Source organism: Falco peregrinus, chromosome 1, assembly GCF_023634155.1.
Source record: "Falco peregrinus isolate bFalPer1 chromosome 1, bFalPer1.pri, whole genome shotgun sequence".
NCBI lineage: Eukaryota > Metazoa > Chordata > Aves > Falconiformes > Falconidae > Falco > Falco peregrinus.
In genome coordinates, this window is record NC_073721.1 from 2,982,638 (window position 1) to 3,002,679 (window position 20,042).

Consider the following 20,042-nt stretch of genomic DNA (forward strand, 5'->3'; position numbering starts at 1 on the left):
CAAGCTGACAGCAAACATATGTTCAAGTACTGCCAATCCAGACAGTGAAACCTGGTTATCTTGTAATAACTGTATTTTCTTTTTTTTATTTTGTATTTCAGTTGTGCACAGATTGAGTTCGTCAGTGTCCACATCAAAGAACACCACATCCATAATACAGTTGCTTTTCTGAAGGACACAAACATTGTAGAAGATTATCGTCGTGAATAACCACCTGAAAAGTAATTATTCCCTAATTTATAATATCAAGGTCTTTTCTGACCCCATAGACTAAAAGCAAATGAAAACTAAGGTTCTGCTTCCTCCAGACCTTGTTTACACCATTTCAACACACCACGCACATCGTTCCGTGCGTGACATTCCCCTTTTCATCCCAGCTGTGCCTGCCAGCTGTAAAGTTTGCTCAGATCTTGGACTGCAGTTGACCAAACACAGTGACTGCTGCAGCTCGACATGGGAAACAGGGAGTTCCTGTTGCTGCCGCTTTTTTGCTCCATTCCAGTTCAAATTCAGCTCTGACTGATGGTTGCTCCCAATCATTTCTATTACAGTCCGTGTGGCTTTATTAACTAGTATAGTAACCTCAAACTATTTTGAGAAATTTTACGTGGAGAAAAACAGCCAAGTTCTTTAAAAACAGAAAAGATTGTTGTACTGTGGATGAGCCATAGTCTTCAGCTAGGAAGAGCTCCAGCCCTGATACATTGACCCCATCAAAGTCCAAACTCCCAAGACTTTCTGCTAAAATACTGAATTACCTCTTCATCACCTTAACCTGTAGATTTAAGGAGTTACAAAAAGCTGTAGCATACAACTGCTTTTAGAATCAAACTCTTCTCATGAGCAGAGTTCACTGCAGCAATTTGCTCAGACCACCATCACCATGGCTTTTACTGCTGCCAACGTGATCATCTGAGCGTAGCCTAGGCCACCAACAGATGGAAAGGAAGAAGTTCAACCCAACCATCCCTCACATCAACATCCCCATCTCCAGGAAAGCACCATATCCCTGCCTCCAGTTAACAAGCCTCCTCAAGAATTAGTGGAACATCTTTCTGGAAACAAAACAGTTAAGTAAGAGTTTTACAACCTTTATATACATTTTCACTGTATACTTTTTCACCATAATCCAACTGCATTTGGTTTAGTGCGTTTAAGAGATACACAAGAACGCAGAACCACTTGGGAGACCCATAAAGCAGGCCGTTCTCGGATGAAAAGCTTGGCTGGGTGAGGGCAAGTGTTAAAAGTCATTTCAAAGCATATCCGTCGTTCCCTGGAAATTGCTCAGACTTTTGCTAGCTACCCAATTCAGTACAAAACCCAGCAGACTGCTGGAAGATGGAGACACATTTCCAGGTCTGCTGCTTCATGTTCTGCCCAGTGTTGTAGCTCAGACAGAACATAATTAATTAGAGAACATATTCAGCTGCTTATCATGAGCAACGGTTCATTATTTCAACTCAAACTCAGACCTGCTTAACACTTGCCTAGTAATCCTCGAAAAGTTGAGAAACATTACAGTTTTGTGATGGGAGTAAGTATTAGCCAGAATAATTTGAAGAGCTCAAAACCCTGCGTTTGCCCTCTATGCAAAAAAGAAGTGAAAAAAATCCCGTCTTCTCAGCACAGTGTGACCCTTCTGGAGAAAAGGGCTGCTGCATTTTCCCACCGGTGCCTGGAACAGAGAGAAGTGGAAGCTGATGACTAAAGGAACAACTAAAAATATCTGAAGTAGTCTGGATCTAGAGAGCTGCTTACCCTCACTGCAATTACCAAATAGCATATTCAGTTTCACTGATGTTAATGTGTCCAGCATAGGTTCTTTCAGACCTCAATTAACTTCAAGAAGTACTTGTTTTCTGCAATTAACAACACTTCTTCCTTCCTTTTGCTATAGTTTCTCTTTTTGCCTGACCCTTAGTGCAATAAATGACTGTCTTGCTAGTTTCAAACGAGGTTTGAAGGGAGTGAGTGGGTGAAAGAAGAGAGAAAAATGCACTTCCAACTACAGGTAAACAAGACTAAGAGGAGGAGGATGGGAGCAGATGGATGCCAGCCAATTTCTGAGATACAGCTGTAATTGCATGTATTTAAGGAAAATCAGGAAGACCCACTGAAGGTAAAATCCAGTATAGAAAACTGGGCAACTCTGGTACCAGCAGGAAGACTGGTGGCTCCTCTGGGACCTCACCAGGTATGAACAGTACATTGCATCAGATGTATAAAGTCAGTTTGCAGCTTGAGTTGGAAGAGAAATTACAGCCTGTACAAGAACTCCCCACGGCAGCATTAGCAGATGGAGCCAAAAGACTACAGTCTGCCATTGCTCATTCATGAATAAAGTCCTCTTAAGTACGTCTCAATTTTTTTCTTCTTTTTTTTTTTTTTCTTCTTTTTTTTTTTTGTTTTGGAAGGAGACAAAGAGTTTGGTAGGAGCTGGGCTTCAATCAAAAAATGGCAATGTAGTGATTAATTAGCAGATAATTTCAAGCAGGAAATTTCAAGCAATAAAAGGTTGAAAGCATCACTCAGGGGGAAGGAAGAGGAACTGGCAGATATACCGTAACTGGGAAAATACAATGAGAAATAAATCAAGAGGCGATGAGGCTTCCTCCCCAAAGCACAAGTGACGATGACACTGAGGAAGGCAACCCTGCCTGGATACCCGTGCCTGCATCGTGCTGGGGCAGGAAACACTGATGCTCCCAACGCAGCCGTCAGCAGTGCAGCAGACCTCACTCTCGTAGTTGCTGTTTGTCCCATCCGCTACTAATACGCAATCCCCCACCCCCCCTTTTTTTCCCCCTCAAATATCAACAACGTTAATTAACAAAGAAGCGTGCAAACATATGCTAATTTGATGCAGTATCATTCAGGAATAGCAGTTTGGCAAGAGGCAGTGACTGATGGAAAATCCAGCTATTGATTTTCCTATAGGTTGCTGTCATCACTTCTGTTGCTGACAAATAAACAACCTAAAGAATATTTGCTTTCCAATGACATCTGGTGTCAACAACAGTATGCATTTACTGTCATACTTTCTCCAGAATAAATTGATATTTTATTATTTCATGTGTTTTAAAATCATCACTGGAATTCCTGATGGCATTACTGTTGATAAAATGTACATGTATCTCAAATCCCTGGCAAAGCACTTAACATCCACAGCCAGTCAGCATTCATATCCTTATCAATTCTTTTCAAGACATGGTATTAAAAAGAATTGTTACTCTTGAACATATTTACTAAGGAACAGAAGTATGATTAATAGTACAATAATAACACAATAAAATAGAAGTATACTCTTAGGAAATATTTAGCACAAGTAAATTTTGAGTGCTGCTCAGGGTATTTCAGCAGATTTAGTTATAGCTCACAAACATAATTTTGCAAGGATTTCTCTTCCTTATTCTGCAAGTTGGATTTTTGCATAAAGGAATGTTTTCCTTTGAGGACTGGGATAAAAAAAGACCGAGTGTTTTCCCACCAGCCCTTGACAGCTGTCTCAAAGACACCATGTGCAGAAAATACAGAGGACAGTCCCATTTGGAAGCTCCTCAGAGTGAAATGCGTAACAAAAGTTGTAGATTTGACCATTGTGTTTAGCAATGCTGGCCTATTCCATCCAAAAATATTTTTTTGGTGGAAAATACCCCTCAGTCAAATGTGGTTTGTTACCATGAGAATAACTTTTTGGACTGAGACTGTATCCTGGACCTAAGATCAAAGAGAAATATATTTCTATTTTCGGAAGTAAAGAAGTAGGCTGACTTAAAAGAACAAAATCCAGCGTCTATACGGGACACTTCATTCCATATCTGCGAGCTTTGTTTTCACAACCACAACAGCAGACAACAGCAAGAGCACAGCCCCCAGCCCGGCACTGTCTGGCAGGCGCATGTCCTGCCCTTGCTCCCCTTCAGTGCCAAGCACCAGCAGCATCCGCTGAAGTAACAGGGTAGGAAAATTCCTCCTGTTATAAAACCAGCTGTTTTCTGAAAAGGCAGATTCCCACCCACCCCCCACCCCCCCAAAAAAAGGACTTCTTTTCTCCCCCAGTGTTTTTTACAGCATCCTCTGAAAAAAGGAAGCTGGCAAGAGCTCTGCAGCTGCCCGAGCCATCTGTTTCTGCTTACGGGAAACCTGCTGGTAGCCCAGACTCACATGGAGGATGCACAAACACACACTCCCCTGCACTTCAGACAAGCCTGGCATCGCGTTATTCACTTACATGATGTTTAGGTCACTTGTTTCACATTATACATTGAGGATAAAACACAAGCAGGGGTGTGTTTGCGGGGAGAATGCAAGGACAGGTGAAAAGCACATTTCACACTGCAGCAGAGGCATAAGCCAAGGCATCACCATCACGAGGTTCCCAGGAATGGCTCTGTCCCCCACCCAGGGATTACGGGGACACTGAGGGGTCCTGAGGTCCCAGACACAGTGTGTACGTACATGCTGGGGTTGCTAATCCAACTTTGATGCTTGCACAGTGCATGGCTGCTTTCAGGTTTTTACCAGGGAATATTACACAAATCATTTGTTATTCCAAAATTCACACACACCCCCATACTGCCACTTACCTGCAGAACAAGGGAGCACCTGCACATAGATACCGTATGACTTGAGGGCCATTTCAGAAGATGAATTTTATTTTCATATGGAAAAGAATGTGACATTTTTACCAGAACTGCAGTTTTACAAGTATGAAGATAAGATTATTATGCATCACAGTATATTCCTATTACTTCTTCTGATGTACTAAAAATATGCTGCCAGTATGATATAGCTAATTAAACAGTAACTTCCTAATAAGACAACTATAAACCTTTCAGATGAGCTCAGATTGCCTTAGGCTACAGAAACATAAACACTTAATTTTAGTTTCTGTCAGACACAGAAAGACCCTAAAATGACTTATATGATGCTTTTAGCCCTAGAGGATATGAAACTAAACCAGTACACCCTACTTCCTTTTAATAACCCTTTCTGATGAAACAGGTTTAAAATAGCATCACTGAAATCACCAGTGTAATTTACAGATTCACAGGTACTATGATTTTTACTTCTTTTGTTTGTTTTGCATTTTCTGCTTATATTTTGAGTAATCAGTTACCGTTAAGTAACAAATTAATTTCTCCAAAACAAGGAATCTTTCAAAGCAGTGAACACTTAAAACACCCTCCTAGTTGTCTGTGTTTCCCGGTCCAGGGAACATTATCTTGGTTTCTATCCTGTGTACGTTCTGGACCCACAATCACTCAAACCACAAATACACACCCATTCATTTAAGCCCAAGCCATTGTACCAGCTTCATAGAGACAAGTCGCACACATGTGTATTTTAGGGTAAGGAAAAAAAAAATATATATATAGGCCCAAGAGACTAAGGAAGGACACCCTTCACATTCTATTTCCATTCTTCCATATTTCTATTTCTCTTTTCACCCAAGTAATTGATATTTTGCTGTCCTCCCCCTAAATTTTTTTATTTTTTATTTAATACTCCTGGAGAGATTATTTCAGATCAATCAATGGACAGCCTACTAAAAGTAATTTTAAATCGTTTTCAGTCTTCAATGTCTATCCACTAGTTGAATTACATTTCAAGCAAGACCTGCACATTAGACCTGTTTCCCCTACTCCAGTCCTGTCTCCCATACCTGCCAGTCCCTTGCTGCCCCCCTGCCCCTCCAGCCGTGTCCCTGGCAGATCTACCCCTGCATGACAACATAGGAGACACACAACATTCCCTGTATGTCCCCTCTGTGCTCCCAAAGATGACACACACCTAGAAATACAGCTACACTTCATTAAATTGCATTATACAAACATCATTTTTATTTTCCTGTTATTTACCTGCTTTCCAACTGATGCAGAGATGCCCAAGAACAAACGCCACTGGCCCATGGGATCCATTTTTTCGGATCAGTTGAACACTGCTGTCTGCCAAACTTGTCTTTCAGAATGTATCAGCCAAAATAAAAATGGTGAGCTTTTTTATAGCATAAATTAAGTCTGTTTGTATAGTCCCAACCTGGTGATGGAAACCCTGACTGCTGAATTATTTTCCTTGCAGCTGTAGCATGTGATAAGTGCTCATCCCACAGATTCAATGGAATAACCTGAGAGACTCTGACCATGTTATAACATCAACATTTTCCTCCTGTGACTGGAAAAGTAAACGCTCAGGCTGATCCATGAGTGGCTGAAGCTTCAACAGAGTGAAGTCACTTCCCCCCCCCCCCCGCCCCCCCAACAGAGCAGCTACTGAGAACCTGGCCATGTATTTCTATCCCAGGGAGCAATAAGAGAAAATCTGTTTGTGGAAAAGGTGAACAAAATATCTAATATACAGTTCTCAGACTCGTCACACCCTGCTTACAAATACTGAGGAAGGAGGGAAGGGGAAGTTACAGGAAATTTTTTTTCTGCATTTTCCCCTCTTTCCTACAAGTGCACCGTTAGCATACTCCATGCCCTGGCATGGGAAAACCCAGCTTGGTGAACTGGGTCTCAACTTCTTTAAACCTGGTTAACAGCTGCCTTTGATGCACTACTCGCATCGCTCAGGTGCCCCTGCTCTCAAAAGTGGGTTCCTGAAACCTATTATGCATGAGATTAAATTCAAAATCCCATCCTCAGCTACTTCATTTTTTCATGTGTATAGGGAAACATCTCAAGAAGGAAAAAAATTAGAAATTTTGTGCTTGAAAAAGAAGCACAAACCCAGGCTAGCAGTACCTTTGGAAAAAGTAACCAGGTTTTTATCTCCCAGTCAGGGTAATTTTTACCATATTCTGTTTTTGGAGTTCAGCAGGCTCTGGAGGACTGTCTTTTTCATAGGAATTTGAAAGAACCAAGAGTTGCACTCTGTGAGATGGCAAAGCTAATTTAGAGCCTATTATATGTTCCAAAAGCAAAGAAATCACTTTCTGGGAAGCCACACCAACTGCCAGTGCAACTCACACTCATCTTGAGTAGGGGGTAGGAAGAGGAGAGGTAAGAGTTCACTCACGCACTCTGTGGGACTGTGCATTTCACATAAAAACCGTGAGGTCTTTTTCTTAGACAAGATTACCAATTGCTAATTGTGGAAAAATCAGAAAGGCAGCAGATAAACCTGAGTTAATGAAGTCTCAGAAAGACTCATAAATAACTTGAAGCCTCATTAGATTGAGGACCTGAACCAATTTTCTGGCAAGAAATCTTTCTGGCAGTTGCAAAACCAATAACGGGTAGCTCTGATTTTGCTAGCTTCAAGTCAACCTCTTTCCATCAAGAGAAGAAATGAGGATAATTTGCTCTTATAGCTCTCTGAGTGCAGTACATGCCTGGCAGAACTGCTCACTCCTGCAGCGTGGTAAGGATTATCCCAGAGACCTCAACTGCAGCAGGCACTGCTGGGGTGCCAAGGGCTTCTCCCCAGCTCACACACTTTTCAACAGCATAAAATCCCAGTATATATATATCCTGTATCTGGCATACTGCAGTGACGGGGTGAAATGGAACCAAGCTACATTTACAAGCAGCTCTGCAGCCTGTGTCTGAAACATACCCATTCCTTTCCCATCACATCAGGCACTAGCTACAAAAGCCTGCCCTGCAGCATGCATATTTTGTGCTTATGATTTGCTTTTCCAGCTGAAGTCATTAATGTACAATTTGTGCAAGTTAGCTGTCTCATAAAACTTATCTTAGCCTTATCAGAAATAGCACCAGAGCAGTTCTTAAAAGAAATTGTATCCTCAGTTTTAGTCTCTTCATACTCAAGTGTACTGCATACCTTCCCTAAAAGGCCACCAAAGAACCATAGCCATGTTACTGAAAAACAAATGAGACAAAATAATGGGATGTTAACTCATTTCCAAGCTTCAACCAGTTTTGCACCTACTTCAGTCTTAGATTTTTCGCCCGATCACGGAACAAAGCTACATAAAGATATGTAAAAAAAAAAAAAAAAAAAAAAAAAAAGTTGCTGGAAAGTAGAACACCAAGTCTAATAATCAACAAAAATTATGGTAGCTAAACTTGGGTCAATATTAAGTTAATACCACTCAGCAAAAAAGCACTTCAAAACAAGAGCAAACCCCAACAATATAAAAAAATCAAAACACACTGACTTCCAAGAGACCTGCTGTCCATAGGTCAAGTAAAGCCTATGCAGGAAAGTGTATTTGTGAGAGAAGAGCAAATTAAGTCATAAACGTCATATGAAATGAACGCCCTCATGTCTGAATAGAAGCTTTCCAGCCGTCACCAAAAACACCAAAAAAGCTTTAAAACTGCACTAGAAGAGCCAAACTCCTTGTCTTTCTGCATCTTCTGCCCACTCAGACATCACCTTCTCTGCCCAGGTCAGCGAAAGAAGATGCAAATGTACAACAGAACACTAACACAGATGCGTTCCTGCTAACAGGAGGTCCAGCAGCAAAGCGCATGCTGTCTGTGCCAGGGGGCAGCGCTTAGGAGAACAACAGTGTTGAAGCAAAGAGAAAAAAAACTTTCAGCAAAGCTACACAAAAACCTGAGATATACCTCAACATTTCTCTTATGGAAAAACCTTTAGTACTTTCATTCATCAACATCCTGGAGACTTTGTTCTTCCTCTCACACACAGAGGCACACAGCTTTGATTCTTTCACAGAACCGACTAAAGGCAGTAACTAAAAATAAAAAGCCAATCAGATCACCTTAAGTTGCTTCCTTAAAAAAAAAAAAAAAATCCTATTTCACAGCATGCTAATTAAGATAACAGAACCAATGCCTTGATATCATGATTAAGAACAGTTCATTTTCAGCATTTTTCCTCAACAGCAGATCGATGCAATTATCTGGCAATTTGCTCACTGAATGACTTTCCAAGATGCCTTACTGTGATAAGACAATGCCTTCTTCAAAGTGCCTTTGAGCCAGTGAAAGATGAACCTGCAGGAAATATTTTCTAAGCAATGTACAATTTAATTCTTCAGTAATAAAGCAAACTATTTGCTTCATGAGTAATGACAAAAACCACTGAAGTTAGGTGGAACAGCAAGCCACTGGGTTTTTTCCTCATTTCACAAACAGTGATCACTAAGAAGAATGTTGTGATGGAGGGCACATCCAAAAGATCATTTTTGGAAAATATAAAACTGAAGTTCTTGACTTCATTGCATTTTAACCACGGGACACAGGTGAAGACTGGCTAGCGGGTGAATCACTCGTTCTGCCCTTTAGTCTTTCTGCTCTAACTACATGCTGATTTTCACGATGGTGTTTCACGAAGAGCTGCACTGGCACCTGGACAACATAAACAAAAGAAATGCCATTTTTCAGCAATCTGGAAAAAGGATAAACAGGGAGGTGAAAGGACCTGCAGGTCTTTAGTCATTCAGTTTGGTTTACATGTCCTGATCAGATTTTAGGGAAAGATACCACACCGCTCAATCACGCGCGATGCACACTGGTAAAATAGAGGGAAATGCTGACTGTACATGCAGCTGGTCATCTGTAACCTCAGTAGCCAAGGAGATCTTTAAAAATCTTGCTAGCTCTGAAAAGATCCCCAGCTTTCTACCCATCCCCCTGCACCCAGGGGCACCGATGGCTCACGGTGCTGCCAGAAACCCAACCAGCCTGCAAAGTTACCTGCACCAGCACCCACGGCAGCAGGGAGGTCCCCAGGCAGGGCTGCTGCCAGTGTCTAGACCAGGGAGTAATTTCTGAGCAAAATGCAGTTTTGTGCTCAGTTAAGCCATGTCCTGTTACCCACAGGCACCAGCTGCCTTTACCAAAAGCGACAGCTGCAGCCCACTAACTGTGTCCCTCCACCTCCCAGCATTGAGAATTAAGCACTTTTCTAAATATTGCCCAAAAGAAGCCACAGGAGCTCTTCTAGTGATTCCTTCAGCAGCAGCCTTTGTAAACCAGCATGGTTCCCCCAGCAGAATTAAATTCAAAACTTACCTGCTTATCTTTCCATGCAGCTTCCCAGCCTTATCCTTCTATAATGATCTAAATCTAAACACATTTTCTGTTGATACCTGATACCTGCAGAGGTTCCTTCTTCTGTTCTGTGGAAAGGAACCCTTCCCTGCTTCAACAAAAATATCTGAAGGAAATAATCACAGACCCAAGACTTCTACCACTCTGACTTAAATAGTGCATGTTCATCCTCATATGCAAAATACATCACTAAAAACACAAAAGTAGATGTATTATAAAATGTTCCAACTTGACCAAAATTGACTTATTTTTCCAACACTGAAAATTCAAAACACGGTAGAACTTTGCGGTAGCTTTCACACATGTATACCACACAAAGCTACATAGATAAAATTTCCTTTACAAACCGCTTCTGGTGTTACACATCCTGGTTTAATGGACTAGGAACAGCCTTATTTTTGATATAAATACTACCACAGTGGAATGGCCAGGTATATATTCTCTTTCCAGAGGATGCATGGTGGTGAGACCACTATTGAAACATGTTACCTTTGATCACCGAAACACAGGTTCACTTCTTAGTTTCTTCAAAACCATAAACTATGGACTGTAATGATGCTTCTGCTTCACTAAGTCAAATATACTGATCAGGTTTACCCTACAGGAAAGCAACCCTTCCCACATTTAAGCTGAGCTCTCACTTTGCCCTATAGCCTGTAGTAGCATTGATAATTTAAGCGTTTCATAAATGTAAAATTTTACTCTCCTCTGAATCAATAGAATTGTTTTTGATTTCCAGTATTACACCAGCTAACAGCATAGCAAAAATCACAAGCATACCAATACACCTACTTCATGAAAATTAATGTAAAATACAATTCAATGAACGACTGTAACCAGAGGATGGTTTAGAGCGATGCAGTCCCACAGAACAGCACAAACACCTGTTGGGATAAGCAATGCTATTCTGTCAATATGGACCCTAAACAGGTTTTCTTAGACTAATAATCATTAATAATAATGAACAAATTAACCAGACTGGATGCTAAAAAGCATCAGGACCTCCAGCATTTTGGAATAACGCTGTATATACCCAAGTGCAGCTGGAATTGCACACAAATGTGAATTCCCTTTCATAAGTCATTCAGAGGATTAATTTTATGTTTTTTTCCTAAATTCACAATTAACAACAGCAAGTCACTTAACAGCACACAGCCTGGCAAGGAGTTTAGATGGGCAGCAATGCTGAACGAGACAGAAAAATTTAGGTTGAGAAGGACCTTTGTGGTCCCCCTGCCCAACCTCCTGCTGAAAGTAGAGCCTAGCTCCAGGCTGCCGGGATATGTGCTTATGCTGGTGGGGCTCCAAAGAGGGGATGCTGCAGCCCCCCGGCCTCCTGCCCCACCCCCATGGGGAATTTTCTTCTCCCCATATAACCAGTTGCAATTTCCCCCCATATAACTGGTTGCTTGTGCCCACTGCCTCCTGTCCTTGCACTCTGTGCTTGGGGTGGACCTTGGCTCAGTCTTCTCCATTACCTTCCTCCAGGCAGCTGAAGCCTACAGTTCAGCCGCCACCCTGCAAGCCCTCTTCTCCGAGTTCGTACTTCATGTCCTCGTGCCCTTGCATTTGGCTTTGGCCAACAGCAGGAGGCTTTCTGATGCCCCTCTGCACAGCATCCCTGCCCTCCAGCACAGCACCTGCTCCTCCCAAAGTGAAGCCACCTGCCAGCCTGCTGAGCGGACACCTCAACTCATCATCCAGGTCACTGCCAGAGACGTCGCACAGCTGAACAGCACCCGCTGGAAAGTGATGGATAAAGACCTTTGCTCTTGTGTTTGTTCAGATTAAATGAGAAACAGCTGCTGGGCAAATCGGACTTCATCTTGCTCCCTGCTAGAGCACGGTAGCAGTCATTTCATTTTGATTCTATGCGTCTACATTGCTAAGATGATGATACCGCAAAAAGTCCTTAATAATCTCCTGGAAGGCCGAGAACACGCAGAACATGCTAAGTTTCACTATCCACCTTACACAAGCTTCCACAGATGTGAACTTACTTGGTAGTCTTCTTCATGACAAAATAATTATTTTTTTTTAAAGGGTCCTGGCCAATGTAAACAGGAAAAACCCACTGTTCGGAGGTCATGCTTTGCATGCCTTCTATCCTTTTGATGTACAAAGGATGTTTGTTACGATGGTTTAGAAGTATACAGAATACAAGATCAGGACTACACTAACATCCCACTCTTGTACCGCATCATAAAAAAAAGCAAAAAAAAAAATTGCTTCTTGATGAATATAAAATGCTTCAAGACCTGCAGTTATTTCAGCAGACTTCAATTACCAATGCTTTGACCATTTGCCACAAGCACTCAAGAGAGACGAACTTGCAAATGTCACTACGCCTCAATGCAGCAGAAATACAAGCAACTCAAGTGGGATACTCACTGATGGGTGTGCAACTGCATTTAATTCTAATATGCTGGTTACTCACCCTGCATTAATGTATACATTAAAAGGGGTCTGCCCCCCCAGCCCCTCCCCCACCAAAACAAAAATAAATAAATAATATACCTGAAATCAGTTTGCATGCGCCCTCCAAAGGCTTCTTTTAAGCACTGTTTTCCACCCAAAATTAATTTAATTGCATCTACTGAGAAGGCTGCAAGTCCTGAAAGAAACATGCCAAGTGATTTTAAAATTGATCATAGGAAAGCTGAAGTTGGCAAGAAGCTCGGGAGACCACCTCGTTCAATCTTCTGTGGAAAGCTGGACCTTAGATAAAGTTTTCCGGGGACTGTCAAGCAAAGTCAGGAGTATTTCCTAAATATATTTTAGAACAGTAACTATCAGAACTACTTTTACCCTGTGCTCGTTAAGGAACTTCCTTTCATGCACGGGTGAGATGACAGCAGCTTTGAAGCATTCACTGCATATCCAGCTTTAAACTCCCAGATGAGCTCCTGATTGTAGCAGAGGTGTGAAGTTTCTCCAGAGCAGACCCTAGCCAAACCCCTCAGCTGTTACATGGGTTATCTCGGGAATCTCCCCTCCGCATACCTTCCCCTCGTCTGCAAAATACAATGGCACTGCCTAAACTACAGTCAACACTGCTTTGTGGGAAGCCTGCACGGCTGTTCATGACGTCTGTATAACTTCCAGGCACTTCTCTACACCCTTTTGCCCTGAAGCAGCTCATCAGGACAGCAGGATACAGATCTTCAACTGGATTTCCAACCCGATGGCACTTTATTTGATGTCAATGTCCTCCCATGGGCAGTGACACACAACGTAAATGCCATTTTCCTGGGGATCATAATTCATGATGATGCCACACGGTGGTAGCACTACTAAAGGGATGGAGAACAGCGAGCTCTCACAAAGCATTTGGGGTCAGAGTCAGCTGCAAATTGTGGTATTTGATGTTCCTCTAGGAAGCTCATTTCATCTAACCTCCCCAGAGCCAAAACAAGAGGACACCATCCTCATTTCAAAGAGAATAACAATTCACACTGGAGTTTTAGTCATTTTTTTCTAACATCTGTGCCTAAATGAAACAATGAAGCACAGTAGATGCAATACAGATGGCTTACAAAGTCATTTAAAATAGACAACTGCTATGGTTTTCACCACAAATGCATAAACTAGCCCTTAATAAAGCTGTATGTGGATCGCTCCCGCTAAGTCCATCATCTTAACAGCCCACAATTTCACAAGAAATCACCCTGCAGCAGCATGTTCCTTGGTCTCAGATGAACACAATCCCAAACCAGTCCTGTATTATAATCCATTTACAGAGCAACACAACACAGTGGTTTCATAAGACAGTTACAACCATCTTTCCAATTCAGACTTCTTACTCAAGGTAGGAGTCAACTAAAAACGGGGGGGGGGCGGGGGGAGAAATTTTCCAGCTTTACTTTGCAACTGTCATTTGTACTTTAAAATACAGTCTTCCTACTGCCTAAACATGTTTCCAGAAAACAGAAATCCATGGATTCTCAGGTCAAAGTTTGCAAGCAACTTCTCATTGGAAGCAAGCCACTTCAGGTCTAAAGACTCAACCACCAGAAATCTGCTACCACCATAAACCACAGAGGACAGAAGAGGACACAGCAGGCAGAAGAAGGCTTATACCTGCCCTTACGAGACACTTTACCTTACAACGTGTTTCACTAACGCGTCAGCAAATGCCAGCCTTCATGTCTTCACCCACCTTTACTGACCGGTTGTACCAGAAAATAAGACTGAGACTTTACAGGTTTGACTGCAGAGCATGAGAATGGGAACAGGTCTGGGAAATTCTGGTGGAAGAAAAACTAACAAAAGAAATTCGTAAACCTCAAATGGAATCATTCCAGTGTTACAGAGGGAAATCCTGCAAATCAAAGCCATCCATGCAGCGGGATCACTGTTCTTGCTACTCAGCTGCAGCCTCCACCAGCACCATCTCTACCCTACCTGGACAGCTTTGGCAGATGTCTGTCAACCGGCTACAGAACTGTAGCTGCTGTAGACAATTACATCATTTTTTTTTTTAATTGTACATTAGATATCCACGCAAAGACCTCAACCTTTCAAAAGTTAACCCTCAAAACCCTTAAAAAAATCCCATCCTCTGTCAAACTGCTGAGTACAGCTATCTACCCTCCTCCCAGATCCTGAGCAAGTTCTGTGAACTCCTCATGAATAACTCCTCCATAGAAATGAACACTGCCGCATTCATTTAGAAAACAAAAATGGTATTATAAGAAAATATGCTGCTTGCAATTCTGGTGTAATATCCTCAAAAAACAGTGTAATGTCAAAAATGGCATTTTGCTTACCCTGACTTGAACAGTGAGATTTCTGGCTCTCTATAAACAAGCAAAAGTTTCAGGTTTTCTACAGTAGAAGACCCATTTTTTTTCCAAGACATGATTTTATTATAAAATAAATATGTCTAAGTTGTTTTTAAGGATTCTGTTCTGGTTTTCTATTTTAATTATCGTGCATTAAAAACTCATGGTACAGTCACTGAATTTGTACAACTGCCTACACTGTGCAAAAGCACTCAGAGAACTTCTGCCTCCAGCAGATTGTGGGTCCTTACAAAATGTCCCAGCATTAGTTCAGAGCTGTCTAAACCAATGAGCATGAAAAGAAATTTTAGCATCTCTGCCACTACCGCTTGCACTTCTTCCAAAACTAAAAGAACTTTTCCAGGCTTTGGAAAAATTCAGTATTTGTGCGTCTTTGCTCCTGCCAGCCTCCCCCTCTCCGCTGCTCCTCTTCCCCAGCACTGGCTCCATCACCATCACCTTAGCCGGGGCATCAAATTCATCTCTGAGACTGCATTACCCATACTACTCCTTGGACTTCTTTCAGGTTTACATGCTGATCATCAGGTTTAATTCCACAGCAAATAACCAGAAAGAAAAAAAAAAAAAAACAAACCACCAAAGTAATTTAAAATATGGGTATTTCCCAGCTGACCACCCTATTCTTCTATTCTTTAGTAGCTATTGTGGAGTACACAAGTAAAATGTAGTACAGTAAAAACATCCCTAGGAAATCTTTTTCTTAATTTCTGAGTATTTATATTGTATTAAGGACAGGTGTTTAAAAGAAAATTAGCATAACCTAACTACTTATGAGCTATGTAACAGTTTCCATTTTGTCATTTTCATAGCATTTTGTTTCAGAATTTTCTGTAATAGGTACATTTCCTTTTTTGAAACAATAAAGGTATTTACATGATGTTTTTACTCCAGCTTAATGAGGTTTCAAAAACAAAGCCTTGGCTATTTAAATCCATTATTAAGATATTTATGGAAGGTCAATTTTTACACTTTGGACTGCAATCTCACTGAGATCACACATGTACAACTACAGTACTTTAAAAGTTGCATTGTAATGGGGAACTGAGGTTTTAAAAATACTAATAGGAAAAAGGAGGGTAAAACTGGTTTTCAGCTTTAACTTCAATGTGAAACCTCAGCATCACATGAATATGCATTTTGCATTTCACATATATAATCACAAGTTTTTAAGGTGCCTTGGGACCTCTGAAAGAAGGCACAGAATAAATGAAAATCATTTTAATTAAAAGCAAATTAAGGGGTCTTCTAATCCAGGCAGAAGTAGCAAATCCGTGGAGACTTTTTAGAATATGGATCCTTGAAGTTACATTGCTTATAACCCTCCCTAATTCCAGCTTCCTTCCCCCATTTCCCCCCAAAGGAGGCTCCGAATCTGCACGGGATCAGGTTTATTATGAAAATTCTGCTCTAGTTCCTAAAAAAAGATTTTGCTCTAGTTTCAGAGTGGCCAGAAGCACTAGCATCCATACGAAGCAAATAAAAACAAAGAAATGAGAATGGGAATGCTTTTTCTCACTGCAGGGAAAAAAAGATAAGATTCTGTTATATGCTTTTAAGAAGTCATTTCAACACTGATTAAGAAAGTTGGAGTTCTCCTCCTTGACAGGAGGCTTTTGAAATACAGCTCAAAAATAAACTAAGCAACCACATACTAAAATGCTATCACAAAAATGACTTCTTACAAGAAAACTTGTAAAGGTAGAAAAATGTGTGGAAGTAAAATAGATAATATTACTGTAATTTTTTCATTACTGCTCTTACAGCAGGAGGACATTACTGATGAAGTCTCACAGGTCTCCCACTGGCTGTCCCTAGTTCACCATTGCCTATACCAATAAATAAAAGAATGAATTTACAAATACTACTTAAAATTATCAGCAATCTAAACTGAGTAATATTCTGTTGAAAAGGCATTTTTACATGTATTTATCTCATTAAGCAATTCAATTCCTCCATGAGAAAAAAACCCCAACAAAACAAATCCTAACCTAGAGGGAAAAAATCCAAACAACTGAACAAGAGGAACAAAAAAAGAAAATGGGCAAAACGCCTGGAGAAACGCTGCTTTGATTTTGACACATGGGAATAAATGGAAAAAATATTCAGCTAACCTTTTTTTAATCAAAACATCTTCCATCTCATGTGCAAATTTCAACAGCTGAGAAAGCATCCTACTCAATCTCCCCCAAGTGGTGTCAGCATGTTTTATGTAAATACTAGTTAACAAGGGATGTATGTTTGCAGCAAACATTTTAGGGTTCTCCTTTAGAAGCTCTGGATTCACCTTCTGTGTCGGAGGAGAAATTGTAATTCTGAAGGTAATAGGAGATACACACAGAGGACATAGGAGACTTTTCTTTTTTAAATAGCCAAGATATATTTGTTATTGAAGAGTTTTAGTTATTTCACAAATTAACAGGAGAAAAACTTGATGACCAATGTCTGCATCAATATGTGGCAATATGTGTCTTGAAAGCAACTTTATTTTGCAACATCCGGAAATAACGTTAGGGTTTGATAACACGCTCATCTGAAAGGATTACTGAGACCAAGGCAGTTTCCTTCTAGGACAGTCAGAAGTGTCACATGAAGCACAAACATGACAAGCTCCTGTTCGAGAGCACACTCCTGTGCCACGGGATACCCAGGGGAAGCAGCAAACTGAAGTCAGAATCCTGGGTTACTGGGCAATGCCAATTCCCTCTGCCCTAAGGGCAGCACCGGCTATGGCACCTCCTGCTACTTCCCGAGGAAAGGGCAGCTCCTTCGCAGCCATCTACGCTTTCACAGAAACACAGTGCTCCTCAGAGCAGTTTCATATTGAGTTCATAATAACTAGGTTATTTTTCTTCCTGTTTAATTTCTTTCCTTTTGCCTTCAGAAAAATTTCTTTACCAAAAGGGTTGTCAAGCTTTGGAACAGGCTCCCGAGGGAAGTGGTAGAGTGACCATCCCGGGGGGTATTTAAAAAGACATATAAGCTGAGTCAGGGACACGGGTCAGTGGTGGGCTTGGCAGTGCTGAGTTAACAGGCAGACTCAATGATCTTAAAGGTCTTCTCCAACCTAAATGATTCTATGACCATCAGTTGTGATGTAGCCATCTAAAACACTGTATAGCCATAAGGGATCTTCTTTTCAACATTGCGCTGAAAGGAAGCACAGCTCACAGCATCAGAAAAACAGGAGAGCAGCATGTGCATGAATACAAACAGCAATAAAAACAATATCTAAGATTAGAGGCTACTCACTCCTTCCTTCTTTTCTCCCCTCGCTCCATAGCTGAGGATCACCTCAGCCGCTCCACACCATGCTCCCACTGGCACAACTGTTTGCTGTAAGCCAGCCTGAGAAACTATCCAGGTTAAAAGAAATAAATAATTTTTTAAAATACAAAAGCAAGAGCCCTCCAAAAGGAAACAGTTCCCTGGTCTGATTTCCAGCCTGCAAGTAACAACATTATACATCTTCAGTAAGTGGCGGCTCAGGGGCATGAATAAGTAACGGAGGACGGGCAGAAACCTATTAACAAATTTTTGCTGGAAGAAGACATTCACATAACCACAACAGCCTTCATTCAAATCGACAAAATGAGAACACTGTTAGTTCATTTATTTCAGCCTTTGTCTTCTCTGTTTAGTTGGTAACTTTTCCTGTCCAAAAATTTCCTCCACATAATGGCTCCCTGTGGGCAAAAGTGAAGATAAACAGACCAGAAAGACCAACTGGGATGAGCGAAGCAGCTCCTCTGGGGAGCCAGGGAAACACAGGCTCTGCTGGCAGGTCTTGCAGTCACCTCTGCCTAGCACTCAAGTAAAGAGCAAGACATTTGCACAGACTTCAGAATCGTTTTTTCCAGCGCACTGCAAGCAGAGGCAGTAACCCCCTTCCCATCCCAGAGACTGGTGCTGCCAGGTCAAATCTGCTGCACTGGATGCTTGCCTGTGGCCTGGGAGCAGGATCAGATCACTGGGAAAAGAGTTAACAAGTTATTTCTCCAATTCCACAGCCCATGTAATGCAACTCTACTTCACAAAAAATGATACGCTGCATTAAATATTATTTAAAGGATATTTTTTTTCCATCAACTAGAGTGCCTAAAAAACCTGTTCCGAATGAGATGACACAAGTCAGTGGATGGCCATTTCTGTATTTACTCTCTCAGAATTTTATCAGCTTGAAAGAAAGGTAACTTCCAGGTAAGTACATACAATCTCCTGTTTCTGAGGCATTAAGTTTTACCACAATGGGATTCTCACAATAAGATACCTCAATAACAGGAAATATTTAAGTATTGCCTCCATTCTAGCACAGCCTTGCCTTAGCCATAACCACTCCCCGATCCATCAGTAAGATTCAAGTAACTATTTTGTCATCTAACGCTGCTGTACGGGAGACATGACTTTCCCCCCTTACAATTCCCGATTTTCATTATAAACGTGCTCTGATGCCAAATTAACCTATAGCCTTTTTGTCCTTTCTGTTTAAGAACAAATGTGATGCAAATAAGGAGTTTCTCTGCCTTAGCTGCAAAAGAAACTTCCAGCTTTACATACTGAGCCAACTGGAGAGGGCTCTTCCTCAGAGACCTGCAAATGCACAGGAAGGAGGATGGCATCTTCCAGAGACTCGCAGGGGTGCTTTAAAGAGCAGAAATTGGTTCCAAATTTGTTTTCTGTAACACTAAGGAGATAAATAAAAGCTATAGCCCTCAGGGAGCATTTAATGTTTGCATTTATACAAAGTCTCCTTCATTTGAACATACTGGATATGTTGTACAGGAACTTGACCTCTTTGCTTGGACACTTATCCTAAGACCTTCCTGTGGAAACTCAGAACCATTTGCCTAACATGGAAGATGAAAACTCAAACTCGCATCAGTTTTTGCTTATTTCAGCTATTCTTCCATATGATTAGCTGAAGAGATTGTGAACTTTATTCTTTCTCAAGTCACTACTACTACTGGCTCCAGGAGCATATCAGATGTTCATGTCTGAAGGCTGGATAAACAACCAGAAATCCAGATGCAAAACAAAACCTACTGGTGGCAGGGTGAAATGAAAACAGATAAATCTCCTTTCAAAAATAAGGCATTTCATATGAACTCTCACAACTCCAAGCTGAAACACATAATGAACACCGACACATTTTCCGAGATCTCCAGGAGCTGCTCAGGGCTGAGGATGATGACCAGTGACTCCTGCCACCCCCAGACTCCCGTAACTTTCAGTGCATAGATTACACACA

At 41.3% G+C, this 20,042-nt stretch overlaps 1 protein-coding gene across 2 annotated transcripts in view; it reads right to left on the reverse strand.

Annotated features, from left to right (window-relative positions):
• PTPRE (protein tyrosine phosphatase receptor type E) overlaps positions 1-20,042 on the reverse strand; it is a 109,100-nt gene that overhangs the window by 71,692 nt on the left and 17,366 nt on the right. Inside the window, exon 1 of one of the 2 annotated variants that reach the window (XM_055799585.1) lies at positions 5,865-5,977. The exons of the other annotated variant lie outside the window; for it this stretch is intronic. The gene's annotated coding sequence lies outside the window, so the exon portion shown is untranslated. Of the gene's footprint in view, positions 1-5,864; positions 5,978-20,042 lie in introns of those variants that run through there. 2 annotated transcript variants of the gene reach the window in all.